Raw genomic sequence first — 23,328 nt, forward strand, 5'->3', positions numbered from 1 at the left:
CAAGGTCATCGCTCACGTGATCCTCGCAGCATACTCTTTCGTGCCTTCATCAGCTCTCGGACATTACAACTTCTCGGCAATTACAATCGCACCGCTAGTGTATCATCAATGAAAAGTTGCCTCCATATCCCACCTCTGTCTGTGCGCCGTAAATTGAGTCGCCTCGACCTCTTTCATGAAATCTAACACCACAACCTTTCGTGGAAGGCAGCGCTCATTCTCCCACCTAATTACATGTCGCCTCGCGTCGACAATAGCCAGAAAGTGGGCATTCATCGCTGTGCAACCACAACGTTTTCTAAGTCCTTCATGCCTAGAACATCGCTTCAGTGGAACCAACTGCCATCATCGTTATCATCAATAACTGACATTACACTCTTGAGGAAATCAGCAGCAAATCATTATTCTGTCAGTGATTAGTTCTGTTAGGCCACCTTGTCTGCGTGTTTTATGTTATGTTGTTATGATTGAAATTGCCTTGTATGTCCCCTCTGTAAAGCTTATGCCCCGAGGATACCAAAATAAAATAAATAAATAAACTGCACGTATCATTCTCCTCGCTGTCACTGTATTCCACACATAATGAACGTAGAAGTTAAAGAAGTAAAGTATATTAGAAGATGAGTATGGTAATCCATGGGTGTGTTATTCGCCATGTAATGTCCAGCCGATCTGTATTGGTTCTCCGTTATATGAAAGAATAGGGCATTCAACGGGCCACCTATCTAAGGGACCTAAGTTCGTTCTAGCAGAGGGCTTAAATCGCTGCTTCCAGCATTTCTATATCGTGCATCTAAGCTGAAACCAGCACATGCAAGGTTACGTCAAAATCGGTTCCTTGATTCTTGTTGAGTCATTACTCACTCATCAACTTATCATTTCATATCACATATTGACCAACGTGTTTTGGGATATTGAGCCACAATATCGTTCGCTGTATCGTTCGTGGGCAGTTCGCTGATCGACCCGTTTCAATATCGTTTCCCATGGGTCCCTGTCCGCGCCATTTCCATTGTTCGACATCGTTCGACATCGCGAAAATGCTGCTTGGCTGTCGAACCTCGTACAACAGATTGTTGCGGAGTACCTGTCTCGCACCGGTCTATTGCACGAGCTCGAAGAGGCCACTTTTTTGCAGCCTACGGGTTTTGAGCAGTTCAGAAGCACTCAAAACGATACAGTAAAGGAAGCTACCGGTCGACCCTGAGCTACGCTTCCAGGAACCTCCGTCGTTTCCTCGACAAGCAGCCCGTCTTCTGTGTAGGCTCCGGCTGAATGTCCCGTACACGGTCGGTTGCTCTACAAACTGGCCAAGTCACTATCTCCAAACTGCAGTGAGTACGATGTTGTCGAGGGCACAGAGCACATACTGCTCAGGTGCTCCAAGTATGCCGACAATCGCAGGACACCAGGCTATTCGACGGCTATTCGACCTTGTAAAGCTCCAGGTCGTCAGCAATTCGCTCAATTCAATCATCAAGCGGCTGCATTGCAAGTGCTCCGACGTTTCCTCAAAGAAACGCATCTGATTGACATTTTGTGACACTTTCTGGTCACTCGTTTGTGACAAGTGTTCCCACTAGTTCGGGATGTTTGTCTCCCGCCCCCCAGCAACTGGGTTTTCTCCTTTTTTTTCTTCTTTGACTATCTGCGGCTAAGTGGTCTCGGGTAGCCAATCTGACTTTGTCGTGACCTAAATCCCGTACCAGCTTCATGTCGTTGGTGGTAGCCAAGGTCGTACTGAAGACGTGAAGAAGAAGTGGTCAGTTCGAATTCTACCAGCGGCTGTGCTGTCTGAGGTTTTCCCTGGGTTTTCCGAAGACTTTCTGGAGGAATGTCGGCACGGTTGCCCCTGGAGTCTACACAGGACGCATGCTAACTCCCCTGTCTCCCACTCCTTCCTGCTGTCCTCTCTCCACCTGTCCACATCTGTACACCGCTCATAGCCACAGTTGCTTCGCCGCGCTAACACGGAATAAAAACTTAAATCCCCATTGTTTTTCTTTTTCCTCTGTGACGTCACATCGCAAGGAAGCTACGAAATCACATATCAGCGACGTAATGTCAGCCTCATCAAATGAATAAGGGGATTGGCTTATCATGTTTACGGAACTGTTATCGTGAACACCTAACGATGTGCTAATTAAAAAAAAACTTCCTGGCACTAGCTAGGGAACGAAAAAAAGAACCCCGCACACAAAAACGTTGACCCTAAGCGATAACGAGGGACGCCAACCCATTTCTGCCTCCCTTTCCTATAAGTCTGGCAAATTCACGCCGCCAACAGATTCGTCAAATGACAACACTGCACGTGCTATAGGCCCTCTTCGTTTCTTCCAAAAGAAAGAAAGAAAACATGAATGAATCCGGACCACAACTGCTTGTGGGGCTATTGAGATGTGGCTCAGATGCCACAAACGGCCTGATAAAATACACCGGAGAAGGTACGTTCGCTCTCGGTAAGAAAGGTCGTAGGGCGAGGCAGCTTCACATTTTGCTCGCAGCTCTTCAAGGGCCCTTGTCCAATTGTCAGCCGTAGGCCCACGATTGTCAAACACAACACCGAGTATCTTCAGCGAAGTGGCGTGCTGGAAGGGGAGAGACAGGTACTGCGCAGGATTCCCGAGGGGCATGAGCCTGGTCTTCTGGTAGTTCAGGGCACCCCCAGACACCGCAGCATAGGACTCGTACACACGCAATGCTTCGAATGCAGAGTCAACATCACGTAGAAGAACCGTTACATCGTCAGCGTAGGCAGTCACCTTCCACTCGCCTGATTGTGGGAGAGGGAAACCACGGATCCCCGAATTCGTGTCAATGTTCCAGAGGAATGGGTCAATTACCAGGGTAAACAAAGCAGGCGAAAGAGGGCAGCCTTGACGCACTCCTCTTGAAACAGGGAATTCTCTCGAAAACCTTTGCAAGATGTACAAGGAACTACGATGGTTGCGGTAAAGGTGTTTGATTGCATTGCAGATCCATTCAGGGAAGCCATATGTCTCAAGCACAGCGAACATGTAACAATGGGCCACACGGTCAAACGCCTTCTTCTGGTCAAGGGACAACAGGGACCCATCCGATATTCGCATGGACACGTAGGGTAGCATATCTCTCAAACCTGATAGTGTATCATACATTGTTCGCCCTGGTACAGTGCAGGTCTGGGAATGGTGCACCACAGAAGGAAGAACGCTCTGAATTCGACAGGACAAGATAGATGTGACAAGCTTATAGTCGCAGTTCAGAAGCGTTATTGGACGCCAGTTTTCGGGATTGGCCAAATCACCACAGTTCTTTGGGAGCAGCACTATGTGCCCGGAGCCGAATGATTCTGGCAACGGAGCACCATCCAGGCTATTGCGCACCACTTCGAAAAAGAACCACCGAAGAGAAGGCCAAAAAGTCTTATAAAATTCTGAGGGAAGACCATCAGGGCCAGGACTTTTCCCTGGTACTGTTCTTCGCACAGCAGTATCCAATTCTCCGATACAAAGAGGCTGCGCCAGTGCCTCTCGATCCACCTGAGGGAGGATTGGGAGTCCATCCAAAAAGGCATTGTGTCCGTTTACAATCGGCGAATCAGCGTACAAGGCCCGGAAGAAATCTTCAAATCCGCCGAGAACCTCATCAGGGTCTTCAGTAATGCTGCCATCAGATCGGCGGAAACTGGAAGACAGTCTGTGCTCGGTCTGCCGGGAGGAATGCAGATATGTCACAACACCGTGACCAGCGAGGGCCTGCGCTTGCAAATGGTTTTGTCGCATTTTTCCAGGAGGTGACTGCAGGGCGAGAAGGTAACGTTCCTGTAGAGTTTCCAAGTATTCTCTCATTAGTGGCGTCAGCGGTGCCCCTCTTCTCACGATACGTATCTTTGCCGCCAGTCGTTTGAGGGCAGACGTCCGCTCACGTGCACGCTGACGACCCCACGACGAAAGTACGCCTCGCACCCAAACTTTAAAGGTTTCCCACTCCATTGCTGATGGCGTGCGAACCGAAAGGTAATCTTCAATTTTGGTCTTCACATCGGCCACAACTCCGTCATCTAGCAGCAACGAGGTATCGAGACGCCAACGAACATTTCCGCCCACCAGAAACTGTTCGGTATTGAGGGAAAGGATCACAGCATCATGATCACTCACGTGAACACCAAGCTGACGTGTGCTAACTACTCTGCACCCCAAAATATGTGCCTGGAGAAAGGGCGGTACGTAGAAGCGATCTAGGCGGCTCGACGACTGGCCGCGAGACCACGTAGCTGCAAACGTCGAACCGTGTAAATGTGTCCAGGCATCAACGAGGCAGCGTTGCTCCAATAATCGGCGCAGCTCCCTGGCATTCCATGTTGGTCTGCCACGGCCTGGTCCACGAACATCGCGATCTGAGTCCACGACACAGTTGAAGTCCCCACACAAGACGGCGTCAGACGAAACAAAACTAGTGCGAAAATTATAGAAAAAGGAATTGGTCTCACTCACACGGGCAGGAGCATAAACGGTGAAAAATGTCAGTTTCCTGCACCCGACAAAGAAATCAAAACGAAGCGCACGCGCGTCTGCATCATATCTCGCATAGCTGTGGGACAACAAGTTCCGATTGAGTATAACAACTCCTACACCGCACTGATGCGCAGAGCCAAAGCTGAAGAATGCGCGGACATTGCATCGTTGAGTGAATGAGATGACATCCGCGTAACACGTGAAATGAGTTTCTTGTAAGAAGAGCAGGTCACAGTTCAAGCTGCGCGCGAATTGTATAACAGCTGTCTGCTTGGGCGCTGATCTGAGTCCTTGCACGTTAAGAGTCATGACATGAAGAGCCATAAGTGAATGTAAAAGAGCACAAAATATCAGTCGCACGAATCGTCTTCAGGAGATACAGCATGAACAGCATGAAGCCTAGGAGAACCAGTCCGCGGCTTCTTGTGATGGCGTTTCGGCTTCCCGTTGGATGCATCAGTCCCATCACCAGACGAGGTGAGGTTGGATTGGTGTTTCCTTACACAATTCCCAACAGGGGGCTCATCGCTGTCGGAACGTTGCAGCGAATACACTGAAGTCGAAGTTTCACTGGTGCAGGAGCTTGGAGGAGATGATCTTACGTCTAGCCCCTTCATGTTGCCCTGGTCGGGAATAGCTGCCTCTACCACTACTTCTTCTACCATAGGGTAAGTTGGAGGGGGAGCACACGTCACAGGCCGAGTGCACAGATCGAGCGCATCGGATGCGGCCGCTCTGTCTTCCGGGATGGCGACGGCGTCCACTTCCATTTCAGCGTCGCCAGTAGACAGCAAAGCAGAGTCGCTTACCGAAATACTGACTCCGCCATCAGCGGCGACGTCGTCCGCTTGATGTTCAGGAAGGGTCTCTTCGGGTGCACAGGCCATATTGCTAACCTCTGGCAGAGGAGGAAAGTCTGATGCCTGCATTTGATGTGAAGCATCTTCAGACGATGCGGTAGCCCTGGGCAAGTCTTGTTGTAGGCCACGCGCGGCCGAAGAATACGAACGTCGCATGGTGCAGTCAACCGTTGCGTGGTTGTGACCACAGCGACGGCACAGGGCGCGACAACCCGCCGTAGCGTGACCAAACACGGCACATCGTTCACAACGAGGGACCTTACAGTCACTCCGGATATGGCCCTCAGAGCCGCATCTGCCACGAACTTTCTTGATGCCCTTGTAATCAATCATCGCCCGATCACTCCCAACGGATAGGAAGTTGGGCACTGGTTTTTTCATCTCAAACTTGACCAGGCGGATGCCGTTTCGGATATTCGGACGATCTTTGTAGACCGGAAACGAAAACGCTTTGACTGTTCCAAACGGAGCAAGGGCATGAACAAGAACATCGTCGGAGACATACTCGGGCAGTCGCTTGACAGTTATGTATACTATCCTGGAAGTTGTAATAGGTTCCAACGGTACCTCAATATCGCCCATGACAACCTTGCCGGCTTCGAGGAAGGAGTCACGTGTACGTGTATGTTTCGCAGTCACTTGGAAGCTGAGGCCACGCTGGTGCTGAAGCGAGTGTACATGGTCATCACCGACCAAATCACAGACGGCATCGAGGACGCCGTCTACGGGAACCCCATCGGGGACAGTGAAGTTTAAAGCGTGATCCTTGGGAGGTCTCACGGTGGCCAAGACCGGCGCCGCAGGGACGCTGGTAGACATGGTCGACATTTTGTAGAATCCTGGGGTAGACCACCCGACAGGAAGCCAACCCCGGGAGGCCACAAATAATTAAATCTCAAGAAACTTGGCAGAGCTCGATAAATGTGCGACTGTTCTGGAACACTTCTTCTTCTTCTCTTCTCCATTTCCATTTCTCTTTTCCATTGTTCGACATCGTTCGACATCGCGAAAATGCTGCTTGGCTGTCGAACCTCGTACAACAGATTGTTGCGGAGTACCTGTCTCGCACCGGTCTATTGCACGAGCTCGAAGAGGCCACTTTTTCGCAGCCTAGGGGTTTTGAGCAGTTCAGGGTACAGTAAAGGAAGCTACCGGTCGACCCTGAGCTACGCTTCCAGGAACCTCCGCCGTTTCCTCGACAAGCAGCCCGTCTCCTGTGTAGGCTCCGGCTGAATGTCCCGTACAGCGGTCGGTTGCTATACAAACTGGCCAAGTCACTATCTCCAAACTGCAGTATTTATGCAGTGAGTGCGATGTTGTCGAGGGCACAGAGCACATCCTGCTCAGGTGCTCCAAGTATGCCGACAGTCGCAGGACACCAGGCTATTCGACGGCTATTCGACCTTGTAAAGCTCCAGGTCGTCAGCAATTCAATCATCAAGCGGCTGCATTGCAAGTGCTCCTATACGTTTCCTCGAAGAAACGCATCTGATTGACATTTTGTGACACTTTCTGGTCACTCGTTTGTGACAAGTGTTCCCACTAGTTCGGGATGTTTGTCTCCCCCCAGCAACTGGGCTTTCTCTTTTTTTTTCTTTTTTTTTCTTTTTTTTTTTACTAACTGCGGCTAAGTGGTCTCGGGTAGCCAGTCTGACTTTGTCGTGACCTAAATCCCGTACCAGCTTCATGTCGTTGGTGGTAGCCAAGGTCGTACTGAAGACGTGAAGAAGAAGTGGTCAGTTCGAATTCTACCAGCGACTGTGCTGTCTGAGGTTTTCCCTGGGTTTTCCGAAGACTTTCTGGAGGAATGTCGGCACGGTTGCCCCAGGGGTCTACACAGGACGCATGCTAACTCCCCTGTCTCCCACTCCTTCCTGCTGTCCTCTCTCCACCTGTCCACATCTGTATACCGCTCACAGCCACAGTTGCTTCGCGGCGCTAACACAAAATAAAAACTTAAATCCAAATATTTTTTTTTGTTCTTCCTCTATGACATCACATCACAAGGAAGCTACCAAATCACATATCAGCGACGTAATGTCAGCCTCATCAAATGAATAAGGGGATTGGCTTATCATGTTTACGGAACTGTTATCGTGAACACCTAACGATGTGCTAATTAAAATAAAATAAAACCAAAAAACTTCGTGGCACTAGCTAGGGAACGAAAAAAAAAAGAACCACGCACACAAAAACGTTGACCCTAAGCGATAACGAGGGACGCCAACCCATTTCTGCCTCCCTTTCTGCGCCGAACAGTAAGTCTTCACTTTTTTGCAAAGTCATCGCGCATGTAGGCGACGAACCGAAGACGCCATCATGAAAAGCGGAGACGACGGATAACGAGATATCGTCACTGGGGGAATATTCTAGAAATTCACTTGGCCGTGTGGGTCTTGAGACGCGGCGATGTCAAGACAGGAAAGCGTGCTCGTTTCTTATGCTAATGGCCCGGATTTTGGGAGCCCGAGCTTTATTTTCGAGCAAGGAATTGATTCCGGTGGAGGCTCGAATCCGAGTTTGCGCTGCTCTCTAATAAAGAGGAAGAGAGACACGGCGAAAGAGAAGATAGAAAATATGGTAAGTAGCTATCGGGCGTGATCGCCTTTGGCTAAGTTTTGTGTGCAGTTTCATTGAATTAGAAATGAGTGAGGCAGGTACAGAAAGGATATGGATTCTTGTTTGTTTGTTTTCCTTTTCTTTGTCGTTTTTTTGTTTTTTATTTCGTGGTAGATCCGCGTAGCAACTGTGGCTATGAGCGGCGTACAGATGTGGACAGATGGAGAGAGGACAGCAGAAAGGAGCGGGGGACACGGGGTTCCTTTTGTGTTTACCCGCTGGGTAGCTAGTGGACGTCTGATATTGAATTTTTGCTGTGGTGTCGCCTTCCCTTTTCTGAATAATGAAAGGCGAGTTGAAAGGAGAGAGGGTGAAATGCGGTGACGACGAGGCTAGAATAAAAACAGCAAAGGTTGTCTTGAAAATTTGTTGGACCTTAGGGAGTCCCTTAGGAATCCCTTAGGAAGTATTTCAATATTGTACGTTACCTTGAAGATGGACAACGGTTTCACATCATCATGATGATGTACGTACATGATGAAAAGTACGGTTCGTTTACTTGATACAAATCAACACTTTTAAAATGTATTCGCAAAGTTGATACGCTTAGGCCCGGTTTCAGCAACACTGGTACTCTGAACAGAGATCAAGGGTTGCTGAAACTTGAAGTTAACACTCAATTCTTTCTTTTAAAATATTAGTTGATGGCGTTATAAAAGTTTCAGAGACAATAACTCTCTTATGTGAAGCAGAGTTAAGCGTCAAATTTAAGTTAAGGGACCGTTGATCTCCGTTCAAATGTTAATCTGCGTTGGTGAAACCGGGCCTAAGAATTGCGTTATTGTGAGAAAGCAGTAAACCTGGGAGCCAGCAACAGCGCATGTGCACGCGACGGGTTTATTCCGAAAGTGGGGCAGGTGCGCCAGAATGGGTGCGCACGCAACGAGGTTAGCATGTCGACTTCTTCTAACAGTTAATCTGTTTTAAATCTCCGGAACTGAGCGTGACAGATACAGATATATAGATACGAATATTTTCAAGAAATTTTCAGCAAAATTGCATTACACAAATGGTATTTGATACCCACAAATTCCCATTAAATACGTGATATTTCCGGTTCGGCTTCTGCATGGCAGTGGTACACATTGACGTCCTGATCTCCATTACGGCTCAATAGTTCCTCCTCACCAGCATTTTTCTTAATAGTACAATTATCACTAAATGTGCTATTCCGTTATCACGTATATATACATTGTGGCAATGGCAGCGCAATATTTTTTTGTTGATCTCAATAACTAACCACTCGCCGCATGTAGATCTCAACACATGCACTGATGGTGACGCAAGGTACACCTGGCGCTCTTTACCCTTTTCTTATGCTCTTCTCAGCCCCTGTCGTCCGTTTGTTTTCATACGGCACTTGCCATTTCCTTTGACTCCGAGTTCATCCTGAGGACAAACCCTCGATGCTATCCAGTTCATTAACGAAGATCGCCTCATTTGGGGAAGGCTATACGAAACTAGATCCTACTGCGCGATTGCAAAATCGAAGACGACGCGGTCACTACAGAGCGCCAGGTGCCTCTGATTAATTAAGCCGATCGATTATCGATACACCCTCACCCTGTACCCACTATACGTAATAATGCGGAAAGAAAAAAGTAACACGACCGGGTGACCCAATAGTGGGCGGTGCAGCCAATATCTCATCTAGATTAATAAGAGCTTTAGGCCTGGTCGATGGTTGTTTAAGTGAGAACCAACCCATTTGCATTGGTGGGAAGCAGAAGAGTCTACGTGATTAATTGACGGTGTAGGGTTTAAGCGGTCGGGATTTTGAAGCCAGTCTGCGGTTGAAGGCTTGGCTCGTTATACCGCTCGGTTCAGAACAGCGGCGGGCGTTCACTTTGAACGTAATTTTGTGATAAATTGGGCCCAAGTTGTTATAATTGTTTCGAGCAAACTTTGAATGGTGCTGTCCTGTGGCAGGTGGCGAAGCACGTTATTGTGGCAGTTACAGATTTAAAGTGCACTTTGGTCCCTTTGAGAGGCTGATAGCTGCGGGGATGTACCATTTGGGTGGGTGGGGGGGACATTGATACTAATGTTCACGTTCGAATACTTAAAAAAAATGCAGAAGTCTGTACGTTATTGCAATTTTTATTTCATTATTGCGCAATAATTTTATTGCAGTGACAATGCTGCTGGTTTTTCATGTTTAATTCTGTTTACCACGGTCGGCTAATGGCGTTTGAGTCCCCTGTGCTGTCGACGTATCCGGGTGTTATAATTGTTAGCTTCTTACAATGAAGATAAATGTGGCAGAAATATGTATTGCAGCGACCTTACGTAACGCGGTTCATAAATACAATATATATATATATATATATATATACACGGCGAAACACGTGTCCTCTGGTGCTGCCGCATCGTTCCATGAGTATCTGCTTTTCTGCGTGCAGCCATAGAAGCCATGTTAATCTGTAAGTTTGAATTACAAACATGTCTAGTATCATTTATTTGTTCCTTTAATGGCTTTTTTTCCTGCATTATATATATATATATATATATATATATATATATATATATTGGCACCCAGGGGTACTCGTACGTTGTCAAGTATCCTATCTGCAGTAAATATAATAACGCTTTCTGCAAGTGCCGTGTTCCGCTTTTAGATGGCGAACGACATGTTTCACAAACAACAGAGGCTTGAATGCTACAAATAAGTACTATCGTGAGGAAGGATTCTGGATGAGCTCTCAAACTTCAACATCTTAACAGTATGTTGGTTTTGTTATTGTTTCTTTAAAGAAATGCAAGATATTAACTTATGGATTTTAAACTGGTGTTAGAAGCGTAACATCCTATCCACATAATAGTAAATCATAATAATGCAATTGTATGACGTAGTGACATATACAGGGTTCGCCAAGATAAACTTCGGGGTTTGTAACGAAGGTAAAACAAATAAGAACTGTGTCGGAAAGCTAAAGTAGATGATAGAGGACGTATTATGCCCCAAAATTTTATGTCGATAATGCCGCTTGGTCTCTTTCTCTGCGGATAAATCGTGAAAATTAAAAAAACGCCGCTGCCTAAACGGCTATACCTGTGGTTTAGCTTCCTTCATTCAGATGGCGAAACGGTCAAATGCGGCGTTGCAGAGTACGACTCTGCATTCAGTTCCACTTGTTCACTTGGTTCGATGTCGTCTGCAACGCCGCGTTCGACCGTTTCGCCATCTGACGGAAAAGAGCTGAAACACAGGTATAGTCGATTAGGCAGCGGCGGTTTTCTAATTTTCACGATTTATCCGCAGAGAAACGGACCGAATGGCAGTATATACATAAAATTTTGCGCCATAATACGTCCTCTAACATATACTTTAGCTTCCCGACACTGTTCTTATTTGTTTTACCTGTTTTAGAAACCCCGAAGGTTATCTTGGCGAACCCTGTAGTATTTGGTCCTCAACGTGTGCGTAAGATGTCATTTCATGTCCATGTTGCATTTTTGACTTCGTGCAGCACCCAATATGATAATTCGGTATGTGGGTGCTTTCAAACAAATAAAAATAATGATATTAATAAATAAATACCTACTGATCCCTCGGCTGCAGATTCAAACCGGGTCGAGGACTCCAGCACCTTGGTGACAGGGTAGAATTTGTCGGGGGACAACAACAACAGATAAATTAATGATGATGCATGGGACGTTAAATACGGTGTGCCTTGTTTGCCGTAAGCCGATGTGCCGTGATATTCCACCACACGTTAAATAATCCTCAGATGGGCAAAAGTTAATTCACCGACCGACCACTGTGGTGTCGCTCATGATCGTAGTTGCCTCGCACCGCAAAGCCACGAAATGTTATTAATTGTTATTAATAAATTAATGCTGATAAGAACAAGCAAAGTTAAAGACGTAAGGTGATATTCATAACCGGACCTCGCGGTTTGCGTCGCTCCCATAACTCGACTAAACGTCAAACCCTTTTAAGGAAACGTGTAATCCCCTGCATTCCAGTGACATCACGAACTCTACAACACCGCAAACACTCCACCGCCGATGAACTAAGCTGCTTATGGGAGCCCTTGCGGGCTGGTGGCCCTAAAGTTAGTAATCCGCAGTTGGCTGTCCTGACATTGAACAGATGAAAGAATGTGCTGTCAGACACTGATAGGGACACTCTGTGTTTCTAGCCCTGCCTCCTCCCAGGGATTATCCTTCCCAGATGATTCACGTTTGCGAGTATGGCCATACTTGTGGCGTGTCATCATTCGGATTAATACCGTGTGCCGATCGGCACGGCAATGAGTCTCCGTCCAGCCCTTTGCACTTCGTGTGAGACCGAGGATTATGTGGAAAGCTTTTGCACTTTGCTAATCCTCACGTTTCGTTGAGGTCGCATGAAAACCTGTCTCGGTTGCCCATTGGGTCAAATGATGGACGGTGCACGGCTTGGTTAATCACAAGGAGGGTAGATGAAGGGCTGGTGGGTGGAAAGAGAGAATGACAAGTGCTTTTCCGTGAAGACGAAAGGAAGTATCTCTCTTTCGTTTTATTTTTATTTATTTTTTATTATTATTAAGACACATTTTTGCCCACTGGCTAAACGGTTTGCGGCTTGAATGTTGATAAAAGATTTACGTTGAACTTATTTAATCAATAACACAGAAGAAGTGATCTGATATGAGCCATCTGCCCTTCAAAAACTATGTAAAACAAGAAATGCCAGAGCTTGTTAAAAAAAAGTAGGACCTGCTATTTTGTATTCATGGGTTCTTACCTGTTAGCACATGATCCAGGTGCTGCCTAAAATGAAAGCAGCCGTATCCAGTTTTTGTGATACACAGGAATGGGCTACACTAGCATTAGCATGGTCACTTCAAATGGATCAAGAAAAAGGGGGGCAGTCCTGCATCCGTAAAAAAACGTCCGTAAAATGTCCGTAAAAGAAATGTCCGTATTCGTAAAGAAATACATTCGACGGTCAAACATTGTGGCGATGATGTTAAGCCTCAGTACAAGAGTGGCCGATATTTTCAAGATTTCATTGTTTCTTTTATTAGTGTCATGCGAAGAATACAAGACGCAATTGGACCGTGAGGGTAAGCCCTGCACAGAACTGTTCCCTGAACAAGGTGAACAGTGCGCCCTGAACAGAGTGTTCTTCTGGGCCAGATTGCTCAGAAGAACATTCCCTGTATAATAGAATATCGATAACTCTCGTGCTGAGGCTTTTCCCTTCACATTTCCTAAGCGGTCCTCTAGATTTTCTACGTTTGTAAAGGCGTCCTCTCGTTTAGCCGTAACGCGCGAGAGCTTTGTCCGAAGAGGCGCCAGCGCCGCCAAGCGTTGACTCTGGGTTCGAGACATCGGGTTCCTGCGCCTCGAACCCAGCTTCAACGCTTGGCGGCACCTGGCGTCTCTTCGAGGCACGCAGTCGCGCGTTACGGTTAAGCGTGAACACGGCTTTTACAATGAGTTGGCCCAAGTGCCAAGTAGCACTCTCAAACACAAAGGACTCGTTGTAGCAGTGCCCGTAAGATATGTACCTGTGACGTTCATGCCGTTGTTAATGATGAATATTGTGACATCGTGATGGTGAGATTACTTCATAAGGTCACTCGATCACAGGGAAATCTAGAAGACTCTACAGTGCTTTGCAAATCACAAATTTGCTCGAGAATCCTGACAATGACATTAAAACACACTTTCAATGCTGTCTCGCTGGTTCCTGCTTTTCAGGCGAGTTTGCTACCGCGAAGAGGCTGCGTGTAATACATAGTCTCAAACAGCTCCTTCTGATGTACAGGTTGGGACAAAAGTTTACGGAACACGCGAGCGGCGTATTTTTTCGTCGGTACGACACCCTAGCGGCTGGCGGAAGCGGGTGAGTTGACTGCTTCGGAGGGGTGCAAGCGTGCGATGCCAGAGACACAGCGGTAGTTCTGGTATCGCCTGGTTGTTTGGGAAGTGGAAGCTACCGCTGTGTGTCGCTAACAGCGTGCCCTTCCACCCCTCCGAAACAGTGAACTCACCCGCTTCCTGCAGCCGCTAGGGTGTCGCACCGAAGAAAAAGTACGCGCCGCTCGCGTGTTCCCTAAACTTTTGTCCCAACCTGTACTTCTGAAATGTATGTAATGAGAATTCGGCGACACAGAAAGCACCTTAAAGGTGCCCGGGGTAACGAGCAGGCAGCTTACTGGTTCCGTACGAGACATCTCAAGGTGAAATCGCGCTGAGAATGTGAGACAAATCAATTAAAGGGGCACTAAAATGCAACAACAAGTTCATTTCAAATTACGTTACACGCTATGTTAATTTCGTACTTGTTATCATAATTAAAAACTTGGATTCCGTTACGGAGCTACAATCGAAATTATACCCGGCTCTTTCTTGCTTTATAGCTTGCGTTTTAGCTCGTGCATCGGTGTTTTTAGTCCATGCTGCGCGTGCACGCCAGGAAGCAGTCCCGTTGAAAAACATAGTGCGCCAGGTCCCACAAACTCACCTCGGAAAAGCGTGCAACGAGGAAGGCCGCCACTAGATACCCCACTGTTGCCGTTCCGGATCACTTCAGCGCGCTAAGTTTAGCGGCAAAATGTTTTTATTGTTTCTGCGAATAAATCTAGTCTTTATATGTCCAAATAAAACGCGTATAACAATTTTCTGTGTCGTGTTTCACTTTTTGGTCCCGTTTTTAAACGTGTTGAGCGATCGGAAGGATCTAGTGCACGGCTGCGTGCATCACATAGCGTACCTGTCGTACGAGGCGCCGCAGGCGCAGTCGTCCATTTCTCCTTCGGTGACTTGGCCTGGCTTGGATTGTGCTTCAACTGTCTTTAGCGCGCTACAATCCAACGCGAGCCAACGTCTGGTAACAATGGGGTGTCTAAGGGCGGCCTCCGGCATTGCACGCATCGGGATAGGAACAAATACATGGGAAAATGGCGACCTTGGGGGACCTGTAGTGCGCGTTACGAAGCGGATTGGCGTCGCTGTCCGAAGGACGTGAAGATAAATGCTGTCAGTGGAACATTCGCGAGAACTGTTGTGGGCTACAATTCAGTGAATCGGCAATGAAAAACGCAACAGCGCGTATCATGCCTCGCATATACCGAACACTACGATGGGACCCGTTCCAAATCCACATGCCCATGATGTACGTGAGCTCTTCCTGCTGTCTTATTGGATGCCGTCACTCTTTGCCTCCTCGGGGTCCCATTCGTTGCCGCAAAAGACTGCTCTGTTTTCATTGCGTTTTTCTTCTAAACGGTAGCGCTATGTGAACTAGTTTTGCTTGCATTACACTGATTGATACACGAACTTTCATTTGAGAGCAAGTTGTTTTTGGATTTTAGTGCCCCTTTAACACCTTCCAGGGAGGCTAAGTTCGTTCAGTGTGGAGACAACTTGATATGTCGAAATAAGTAATCGGAATACATCTATTGGACAGCGTTGCGCATGGTGCTCCCCGCTGTCCCAATAGACTCGTTCCGGCTACTTATCTCGACGCTACTTATCTCAAGATGGCATGAATGCCAGATTCATGTGTCCATCATTTTCGTTGTGATTTTGATTTCCACGCGGCGCGCCGTAGACGTCGCTGTGTCATACCCAAAGTAACGAGCACACAATGTAGTTTTGCCGCTGTGCTTGACGTGTGTTGTTGACGCTGTGCTTGACTTGAAATGTGAAGTTGACGGCCATTTCGGCACAGTATTGCCCTAATCTTCAAATTTGATTGGGGTGTGATTGGGGCAGAAGTCGTGGCTTTAGAATACCGAAGGCTTATACGCGATTGAATGAACTCATTTTATGAGATTGCACCTCAACTGCTTTTCGGTGTTTTTAATCATGTACTTAAAGGAGCATTAAAAGAAGACCCCCCGTTTTTTTTTCGTTTTTTTTTTTTTCTGTGCAGAGTGTTCTCCAACCAATAAAATGAGTTCCTGCGAAAGGACGGCGAGCGCAGGTGACCCACAGAGCGAGCGCAAGGGTTCTGTTCCGCGCACGTTTGAAAAAATTTTTCTCCTTGTGCAAAAAGCGCGTCGCAGAACGAGAGAACGTCGTGACGTATGCTACTCCCCTCACGTGACCAGTGACGTACAGCGGCGCAGCTCAAACATGTATAAGCTGCGCGTGAGCTGCGAACAAAAAAAAAACAGAGAAACAAGGCACGGAGCCTCCAATGCGTCACGCGAGAATCGCGTCTGCTTTCTTCGACTGTTTCGTTTGTAAATTCGATTGCACAGCTGTAAGGTCCCGCAGAGCGAAAATATTTTGCATGGTGACTCCTGGTGGGCAGCTTGACAGACGAGGCAGGATTTCGAGCGACGTTAAATGTCACCCCATTGCTCCTTTAATCCCAGGTTCAATTCCAAACCGGACACGCTGGCAAACAATGATAATCTATAAAAGGAACTCTCAAATCTGCACAGTACACTATGACGTCATACGCAATGGAGGGTGCTTATAGCGTTATAAGAAATTCCATAAACTTTTTTCTTTAAAATCCACGTTAACATTTACTTGATCCAATCGTGAAAGGCCTGTGGCAGAAGTTTTGCCCTTAACATCGCCACTTACTCAACAATTCGGCTGTCCGACATAATTCAGAACAGCAGCGCTAAACGTTGCTCAGTGGTTAAATATGCAAAAAGACTTTCGCGGCTAAACACGTTATATCGTCCCTTCGTTAATGCAACTCTATTTGAATAAAAACTCAATTTACGATAATCGTAATTCTCCCTTTCCCTTGAAACTCGCTAGTCTCCCAGATCCCTTGCAGCTGTCACCATTCCGCAGAAAAACTGAAACTCCGTCGAACCGTTTATTTCCCGACACTCCTACGAATGCACACAGAACGATCGACAAAAAAAAAAAAAAAAAGAAAAATGAAGAAGAAGAAGGCAAAAAACAAAAAAGAAATCACGTCGGCGAGGATTTACAGCTCGTTACGGCTTGCCCATCTTCGCGCATGAAAAAGCAATGAAGTGAGCTACGATCGCTCAATTCTGCCGACCGACAAGCTGCCAGGCGCCAGACACGATCACTCCGATGCCAGATCGCATTAGCACCCAGCAACCAGCGAAAACAGATCGTCGTCAACCAGCTATACGATGAGGCTCACAACGCCCGCTCTGTTTATTTGATGCACTTGAAGTCGAGCGAGCAGTCCAGCGTCGATTCATGCATCTTCGCCTCAAAATTGGGCTTTGTGAGACGCGCGGTTGAAAGTCTCTGTTGTTGATTCAACTGTCGCTACGTGACGCAGACCGTGTCGGTTAGATCGTTATAGGCGGGTGATTCCAAATGTGGAGGAGGAAGTGTCTGACGCAGATGCATAGCGAAAGGATCGCGGTTTTGAATAAGACGTTACGAAGTGTAAGGGTTTCTGCGATGTGGTTTGCAGTGTAAAGGATATCAGACAAAGGAAGAATTGGGCGTATTTTGCAGCTTTCCGCTAATATTGCTAATATTGTGGTAGGCCATAAATGAGGTTTTTGAATAAAAACACCGTTGATTGCTGTTTTTGTGCATCCGCCTTGCTTACCAATATGTGCTACAAAACCGGTGCCTTTGAGATGCAACGTCTCTAGAATGTTTTATGCAACGTGATCTGCGTTAATATTTGACAGAAATGCTGATGAATTAATAACATAATTCCACACCAACATCAACATGTTGTTGATATACAATTCAGCATGAAACCTCAGACACGTCATGAACAAGGACAACTTGATGACGAACATGACGATGGTTATAGGGTGTTTCATTGTGCTCACCATAGTTTCATCATCAGTACGATACTCTACCCCATTGCTAACGGTAATGCGGTGACAATACGGGATTTTTTTAATTTTTATTCTTTACGTATTTTTAATGCCCACAGGTGCCGGATCGATTATTTAGCGGGGTGGAGATTATGTTGGTCAAAGTGTGTAACTATATGAGGTGACTTATTACCTAAAATTCGTGACTCAACTTCTTAATTATAGCGTTTCGGTAACACACGAGATAACAGAAGTGGAGCCAGGCATTATTCAAAGCCCACTCGATTTTTAGATAATTATGATGCGAACAAATGATTGTTTGATATGCACATGAGCCAAAACCGAAACCACGCGAACCAGGAGCCCCAAGGCGGCTTATCTAGATAGCAGATCAGCGACTGGATCCATCGCTCTGAAGCACGAATGCCCTCCTATGTGGAATTAACATTATCCTTCCCGCGGTGCTGATGCGCGATGTCTCGATTACGGCTCATTTGCATGGCAAAGTTTGGTAATTGGTTGATTGATTGATTGATTGGTGATGAATATTTTAACATATTTGCACCTTTGAAATATTTGGCTTTGAATAATGACTGACTCTGCTTCAACTACCTCACATTTTCCGAGACCTTCTAATCAAAAAGTTAACGAATTTGGTGATCTAGTAGTTGCATACTCAATTCAATTCAATTCAATTCAATTCAACTTTATTGCAATGCAAGTCAGAGTTACATAGGGGTGGCCAAAAAACAGCATCATGCTGTTTGACGAGGGCGCATCCCCCTGATTTAGTGCAGCAACAGCAAGCGGAATATACTAATTGTGAACATCAATCTTAATCGCGAAAAATACTGCAGTGAAGCAGGGAAACGGAATAAATATACATACATACATCACAGAAAACTAGACATTATCATAGAAAAAAATAAGAGACATCATTAACTAGAACATAAACATAACACTAGAACATAAACATGGCCCGTAGTGCAACAGCCGACATGGATTTAAGATCAATTCCCTTCTTTAAATAAGAATTCAACAGCTTTGCGATGTTATGGGGTAGCTACTGATCTCCGCTAATTGTTCGCGTCCTTGGGACTTTCCAACATAGATCCTGACGTGTTTTACTAGCTATTCGACGTTGTAGGTTGTATATTGACAAGATTAACGTATTATTATATTTTACAGCCCTAAGGTATGTTTTTAGCAGGAGGAAATCGTAAATATTTTGTACCTTCATAATTTTTAGGCCATCAAAAAGTCTTGCTGTGTGACGATCGAAAGGAACGCCTGCAATCAATCGTACTGCCCTTTTTTTGTAATAGATAAGGTTTAGTAATGTTAGTCTTAGATGTCGTACCCCACTCTAGACGACAGAATGTTCGCATGACCGTATAACGGACCCGCAAAACCCATCGTCTGTGCTGCTGTCATGGCTTTTTTCATTAAAAATGTGCGACGAATAATATGATAATAATAATAATAATAATAATAATAAAAACGCACACCTTGTATAATGATGAGGCTCACAGTGTGGTCCAAAGTCCTGCCATCTCCAGAAAACTTAGTAGCGCTTTTAGGGCGGACAGTTGAGAGGCTTAACTTGACCATGGAGCAAGTAATTCTGTCGTAGTGAGAAGGCGATAGACAGGTCATGATTTGTTAGACTGAATAGCAGTCTGTTAGTCGGCGTACAGTCCAAAGCCCCAATACAGCGAATTTCATGAAACGCACCGCCCCTGATACATTCCACCAACACAAACATTGCTATCATATCTGAACGCTTACAGCCTTCGCCAAAATCAACGCAACTACACCGAACAAAGATCCACACGCGCCTTAGCGCACTGTGACATTTTCAAAACGACACCGCTTGAATATAAACGAGCAGGGCATCATAATTTCTTCGCGTTTCTCCTGTCGAGAAAAACAATTCCAAAACTGGAACACGCTCTTATGCTTTCCTGTACCGACGCTTCAGTTTCGCATACGAAAGTATGAGGGTAGGGGAAGGACCACATGTGTCGCTGGCAAGCTTGCCATAAGGAACAGCGCCCCCGTCTTGATATTTCTTTCTGCTTTTCTGCTAACCCGCGAAGAACATCTACTTTGCGCTATGCATGACTGAAGAGGTGCTCGTGGCCGGAGTGCAGCGCAGGCGAAATGCATTCACGAAAAACCATATCATATATGAAAGTCCTTCTCGTGCCATATCTATTGATTTGTGTTTCCGTGTGCTCCCAGAGTTATCGAGCGTGGAAGCTACAAATGCTAAATTCGTCCTTTGCATACTTGGAAGTATGCTTCCCACGTGAAGTGTGTTCCAACCTCTCCAGCTTTTAAGGACACGTGGTTGCGGCTCGAGTGTCGGCGGCGGGGTTCTTTGTGCGAAGGGGATTTCGAATTTGAGCTCTTCAGATGGATTTGAGAGAAGTATACGGTCTGGGGGGAGAGAAGCCGCGAGCTCTGATCTATAGATGGTCCATGTATGGTAAGTGAAAAGATACAGGTGCCGAGATGGGGCTTCGAGAAAGATGACTATCAAGTTTTGTGTGATTGATAACGGAGGGATCGGAGTGATGTATGTTTGTTCAATGGTGTATGCGATTCTGCTGTGTTGATGGAATGTAAATGTTTGTGCAGAGCGATTTAAGAAGATGGATTGTATCGCAAGTGCGTTTTGAACATGCGTTTCGACGGATGCATATCTTATTTGACATTTCGTTGATGCAATTTTTCGATTATCCAATGTCCCGAGGTTATTGTTACTCTCTAAAACAGTAAGGAAATCTGTGTATCTATTACTTTCCTGGAAAGTATCGAAATACCGCAACCACATTTCGACCCAAAAATTATGCGATACCTTTCACGGTTGCAATCACGCGCACCGCGCTACGTGTAGACCGTTGCAACTCAGTGAGGCTGTAAATACAATAGGTGATTGGTGATGCTTAAATGCTGTGTTCGTCTTAATTGTTCGTTCAGTCTCTGCGCCTTGTCACATCTTATGTTCATCTCTTCAGCATGATGACGGATCTCTGAAAGTGGTCCTCCCCATCACACTCCCCTCATCCGTTCCCAATGCGCAAGAGGGCAGTGTACCGCCTCAGCGGCGGTGAATCGCTCACCTCATCCAATGTATGTGTATGTATGTGTATGTGTGTGTGTGTGGCTTCAGCATGGCCGTCAAAACAAAAGTACAAAGTACCAGGCGAATTTCGGTTCAATAAAAAGGAATAGAAGGCAATATCATACCGGTGTCAGATCTTGTGACGCGGTTGCCATTACTATCATGGTGCGATCCGCGTTTGCCCAACACAGCTCACAGTCTCTCCGTGTAAAGAAAAAAGTGTAAAGTTAGTACATATACCGGTAACTTGTTTACGTAGTAGCTCGTTAAAGTAGCTCGATAAAGACACGCCAGAAATTTAAGGTAGTTTAATACAAGCTTTCCTGCAGAGCCTCCACTTTTTCAGGTTATCGTACATTACAAAGCGTGGGACATATATAAGGATCCACCGGGGGATGAGGGTACAGAGGAAAAACGAAATATGCACAAGCGGAAACTACAAATATACATGTTTAATGCACATAGGCCTCACCTTTATATGACACGAGAAAGGTAAGAAGCAACAAACGTATTGTAACACTATGGAAGCATTTGCGGAATTATGGAATTTTATTATGGAAGCATTATCGCTCGCTGACTGACCCCCGGTTTGCCAATTCCGAACGATGCGCAGCTACCCAGAGCTGACGAGCGGCAAACACGGCGAAACACGTGTCCTCTGGTGCTGTCGCATCCTTCCATGAGTATCTGTTTCTCTGCGTGCAGCCATAGAAGCCATCTCACTCTGTAATTTTGAATTTCAAACACGTCTAGTGTCATTTACTTGTTTCTTTAATGGCTCCCCCCCCCTCATTATATGTATATATACCGGGTGTCTCAGTTAAATCTCCGGGCTAAATAATTCGCGAACCGGTGCACCAATCGAATAACTTTCTTTTTTACAAGTATCTGTCCAATACCGCCTACAAGATGCGCACCGCGTGAATGAGCGGGAGGAGCTCATTATTTAAATATAAATTCAAATCAGCTTCGTGAAAAAAGCTAACTTCTAAAGCAGGGCGCCGTCGGCACTAAAATGGGTACTACCCGTTCTGGGACCTTCAGTAGATACCTTTTAGAGAAAAATCTGCAACCGAAGCGGGGCATTTGTTGCAGTAATTAATTGGTTTCGGTTTACATATTTTTGTCGCGTCTGGTCGCGGTGAAGCGCAAAAGGACGCTCTTTCACTCCCTTGTCCACCAGTGAATTGCGTCCTTACACCAATGAATTACACCAATGAATTACATCCTTTTGCGATTCGCCGCGACCAGCCGCGACAAAAATACGTAAACCGAAACCAATTAATTACTGCAACAAATGACCCGCTTCGGTGGCAGATTTTTCTCTAAAAGGTGTCCACTGAAGGTCCCAAAAGGGGTAGTGCCCATTTTAATGCCGACGGCGCCCTGCTTTAGAAGTTAGCTTTTTTCACGCAACTGATTTGAATTTTTATTTAAATAATGAGCGCCTCCCGCTCATTCACGCGGTGCGCATCTTGTAGGCGGTATTGGACAGATACTTGTAAAAAAGAAAGTTATTCGATTGGTGCACCAGTTCGCGAATTATTTAGCCCGGGAATTTAACTGAGACACCCGGTATATACAGGGTATCCACGCTAAGTGTGAACAGATTTTTTAAAAATATATCAATCACTTTTTCCGAGATGAAATCAATTGCAATATAGCATATGCTGAAGGGCACTCCCTAGGGGGGGGGGGGCATTAATAGACTCCTAAGGCAATGTCTTAATTAACTTTCAATAATTAACTTTTTAGTTATAAAAGCTACGAAGTTGCTCCAATGAGAACATCTGATCTCTTCGGTCACCAGACACCAAAACCGTTTTCAGAACAAAAATCTGTTCGGTAGATCGTCCGCAAAAAAATCGTGAAGGAACGCCATTTTTTTCTTTATTTGGTTTATTGCGAATCTTCAAAGAAGCGACTTTCCTTTACCCACAGTGTGAGACAGTGAAAGAGCACAGCGCCGCCTCATGCGTCGAAGATTAGCTTCAACTTGCGGAAACAAAACAAAAACGCAAATCTATCGGGTGACTCTATCGCGACTGCCCTTATCTTGGGCTGCATTTTCTGTTTTCTTTTAATCTTTTTCCTGGATGCAAGAGGCGATAGTGTGCTCTTTCATCCTCTCGTATTGGAGGCGAAGGGAAGACGCGTCTCTAGAGATGCGCAATGAATAAAATAAAGAAAAAAAATGGCGTTCCTTCACGAATTTTTTGCGGACGATCTATCGAACGGATTTTTGTTCTGAAAACGGCTTTGGTATCTGGTGACCGAAGAGATCAGATGTTCTCATTGGAGCAACTTCGTAGCTTTTATAATTAAAAAGTTAATATTGAAAGTTATTTAAGACATTGCCTTAGGAGTCTGTTAATGCCCCCCCTAGGGAGTGCCCTTCAGCATATGCTATATTGCAATTGATTTCATCTCGGAAAAAGTGATTTAAAAAATCTGTTCACACTTTGCATGGACACCCTGTGTATATATGTACAGGGTGT

The 23,328-nt window shown here is 45.9% G+C and overlaps 1 protein-coding gene across 2 annotated transcripts in view; it reads left to right on the forward strand.

The window, feature by feature from the left end:
- Positions 1–23,328, forward strand: part of LOC135393990 (cell adhesion molecule Dscam1-like) — a 276,267-nt gene that overhangs the window by 89,080 nt on the left and 163,859 nt on the right. The gene's annotated exons all lie outside the window — the stretch shown is intronic.

Source organism: Ornithodoros turicata, chromosome 5 (genome assembly GCF_037126465.1).
Source record: "Ornithodoros turicata isolate Travis chromosome 5, ASM3712646v1, whole genome shotgun sequence".
Classification (NCBI taxonomy): Eukaryota; Metazoa; Arthropoda; class Arachnida; order Ixodida; family Argasidae; genus Ornithodoros; species Ornithodoros turicata.